General features: G+C 40.5%; 1 long non-coding RNA gene across 1 annotated transcript in view; it reads right to left on the reverse strand.

Annotated features, from left to right (window-relative positions):
* LOC106528687 (uncharacterized) overlaps positions 1 to 299 on the reverse strand; it is a 9,812-nt gene extending 9,513 nt beyond the window's left edge. Inside the window, exon 1 of the long non-coding RNA XR_001311527.1 lies at positions 71 to 299. This is a non-coding gene — a long non-coding RNA (uncharacterized LOC106528687). The remainder of the gene's footprint in view (positions 1 to 70) is intronic.
* Positions 300 to 3,870: the final 3,571 nt, after the last annotated feature.

Consider the following 3,870-nt stretch of genomic DNA (forward strand, 5'->3'; position numbering starts at 1 on the left):
ACACACACACACACACACACACACACACACACACACACACACACACACACACACACATCCCTGTACTTACATCAAACTGCAGACTTAGCATTGACTTCCATTCATTTTTGTGACTGCATTTATGCCAAACCCAGAGATTCTCTGAATCCTATCCATTTCTAGTTTATTACTAACACTAACCTGAACCAAAACTTAATTCACAACATACCTCTAAACCTAACTAGTAAAGCACAGTAGAACTGCAAAAAAAGTGAGGAATGGGAAAACGTCCTCACTTCCCAAAAATGTCCTCCTTTTGTTGGTTAAAAACATATGAYGGTCCTCACTCTGTAGCAACAAGCACACACACACACGCCCACACACACCCWGGACAACATTTAACTCCAGGTCAGTAACCTGTAACCTTGTTTAAAGCAAGACTTTGATGCTCTTGCTCCACCATTGCTATTGTTACACAACATATTAGCTGAACCAGTGGTTCCTTAAACATTTTTTCCGTTTGCAGATGCACTCAGTTTGCAGTGTTTGTAATCAGCTGTATGGCTGCAAACTGCACTGCCAATTTTTGACACATTTCACCTCATCTTTGTTTGCACAGCTTGCAAAACTGTATTTGAGGCTGTTCGTCTAATTTTGTTGTTCTGTCAACATCTTACCTGCCTTAACTTGCTTTGCAGCCACCCCTTATAAACGAATATGGGCCAGTTTTTATTCATTATTATTGATCAACACTGTGTTATAGACCTGGACATTTTGGCCAGAATAGTGCATGTTTTCACTTAGAAGAGAGCTGCTGTGCAGTTTTAGTGTTCTGGAGTTACGGAAAAGAAACTGAGAAATAATGAGGAAATTGAGAACCTCAGAAAATATTTTGAGACGAATCAGCAACAATCACAGCACAGTGAGATACTGGCTTTAAACAAGTGGCAGAGAAATATTATTTGGACACAGAAGTACATCCTAGTTGCTCCAGAAGATTTTTTTCAGCCTGGTGGTGGCTTTAAAGGGTCGACACCTATTTCCAAAACCCTCCTAAAAGCCTGGTTTGATGACATCTGGTCTGCGCTTTATTTCTGTAAGGTCACGTCTGACCAGCGCATGGCTGGCTGCATCTGCGCAGGGAGGGAAAGAGAAGAGCTGTGCAGCCAGTTTGCAGAATTGTTTTATGAAAGAGTCTTTTAAAGAAGAAAGAAACAGGAGTGAAGTTCATTACAACCTCAAGACAAAATGCACAAATTAACATGGTGAACACAGTGGAATAATCACTTTTTTAAATTTTTGAATTCTGTTAAGCATATTGCTTCTTCTTTGCATGATAGAGCTTTAACGCAACATTTGTGGACAACACAAACTGTGTTTACACAGTGTTGTGTGGAAGTTTTCAGATGGATGATAACAGATTTAGACCTGAGTCACCTGAAGGTCTAAAGATCGCATGCATTCAGTACTTCAGTCGTTCTTTATGCATAGAGAATGCTTTAGATGCTTGACATTGTTTGATATAATAAACTAAAGTCTTTCTGTTTTTCCATTGAAGAACATTATTCTAAAATTGTTCCTCTTTTTCAGATGTGGTTTGTGGCAGACTGGTAAACCTCTGCCTTTGTTTACTTGATGCTGTTTTTAAGTGACACCAGATTACTTTTGTTACATTTCGGTCGGTCATGTACACATCGATTATTTTCTCTGACAATGAAACCTTTTTAATGGACGTCTGCCTGGCAGAGGGCTGTTTGTGCTGCTCAGAGCCTCTGACACAGAACATATCTGTGTTACAACATCTTTAGGTCAGTTGACATGCATTTGTCACATSCTACACTGAATGAGTCTGTTTTCGAGACTGAAGTGCATATTGTTAAAATACAAAAATCACAGCACCAACAAGTGACCTGGCATAGACACTACAGTATATTCAATATTTCATGTGGCCTTATCTAAACAGAGATTGTGATCACAACATTATTGTCTGCAGAAATAAAGTGTTGACAGTCCATCATGAAATAAACAATACTTCAAGAAGAGCATTCATGTGTATACTGGGGGAGGGGGGGTTCTCAGTAACTCTAAAATGCTCTCTTTATGCCCTATTGACCTGTTGCCAATTAACCTACTTTGTTGCAAAATGCTCTTCCATCTCTTATTCATACCACATAGTCTACTGTCACAGCCTTTTGTTGCGCCTGTCCTAACTGCTGCCACAAACATATCCCTAAATATGAATTTTAAGTTTTACCATTTAAAATATTCCTATGTGGACAAAATATAGGTTTATGAAATTGGAGTTGTATGTTTTATGTCTCTTGGGACAACTCACTGCTGTAAGGCATAAGTGTCAAACTCAAGGCCCTAAGGCCAAATCTGGTCCTCGTTAACATTTCATCTGTCCCCAAAGGCAATACTTTAAATGTGAAATAAATTTATGGTTTCTCTTTATGTTACTGTATTTAGTGCATTCTTCTCATGACAGTTGGCCAACATTCAACCCAAGAAAATTAATTTTGAATTTTTCAGTAAACTGTAATTTTGTTGTGGAAAGAGCAACAGAAAAATTACTTTATCTTTTTCTGTATTGTCATCGTGATGTAAAGTCAAATGATTAGATTTTTAGTGAGTTTTCTTTTTTTTCCTTTTAGTCTGATTTGCTGAATTGTGATAAAAGGTATGTCTAAGATATAATAACTGAAAAAGTTGTTGGTAGAATAAGAATGCTAATAAGGTGTCATTTTTAATAATTTTTCTGTTAGGTTATGCATTTTTAAACCAGGGGTTTCAAACTCAGTTACACAAGGGGGCCAAAATCTAGAACTTGGCCCAAGCCAAGGGCCAATTTCTGTCTAAATTTATTGAAAAAAATGTTAATTATCTAACTAACTAACTAACTAACTAACTAACTAACCAACCAACCAACCAACCAACCAACCAACCAACCAACCAACCAACCAACCAACCAACCAACCAACCAACCAACCAAGAAAAATGTTAAATTTAAGTTTGATTTAGAAAGACACATCAGCAGCATTAATTTCTTGTGACTTTCTCTCAACAACGTTTTCATTGTTTCTCAGAGATATATTCAACCCATCCATCCATTTTCTTCTGCTTATCTGGGGTCGGGCCAAGAGGGCAGCAGCCTAAGCAGGGAGACTTCCCTCTCCCCAGCCACTTGGGTCAGYTACTTTGGAAGAAGCCAAAGGCGTTCCCAGATTAGCTGAGAAACATAGTCCTTCCAGCGTGTCCTGRGTCTTCCTCTGGGTCTCCTCCCAGTGCCTGGAACACCCTCACCAGGCAGGCGTCCAGGAGGCATTCTGACCAGATGCCTGAGCCACCTCAACTGGCTCCTGTCGATGAGGAGGAGCAGCGGCTCTATCTGAGTCCCTCCCAGATGACCGAGCTTATCGCCCTATCTCTAAGGGAGAGCCCAGACACCCTGTTGAGGAAACTCATTTCGGCCACTTGTATCCACAATCTCGTTTGTTCGGATTTCGAGGCACAGATCCTCATCCTGGCCACTTCACTCTGCTACTAACCGCTCCAGTGAGAGCTGGAGATCACAATCTGATGAAGCCAATAGGACCACATCATCCACAAAAAGCAGAAATGTGATCCTAAGGTCACCAAAACGGATCCCCTCAACACCTTGACTGCAATTCTGTCCATTGAAGTTATAAGCAGAATCAGTGACAAAGGGCAATCTTGGCAGAGTCCAACTCTCACTGGAAATGAGCAGGACTTACTACCGGCAAAGTGGACCAAACTCTGACACCGGTCGTACAGGAGTCTAATAGCCTGTATCAAAGGGCTTGGTTCCCCATGCTCCTGGAGTACCCCACAGGACTCCSCAAGGGACACAGTTAAACACCTTCTCTAAGT

The sequence above is a fragment of the Austrofundulus limnaeus genome, unplaced genomic scaffold, assembly GCF_001266775.1.
Source record: "Austrofundulus limnaeus strain Quisiro unplaced genomic scaffold, Austrofundulus_limnaeus-1.0 Scaffold396, whole genome shotgun sequence".
Lineage (NCBI taxonomy): Eukaryota > Metazoa > Chordata > Actinopteri > Cyprinodontiformes > Rivulidae > Austrofundulus > Austrofundulus limnaeus.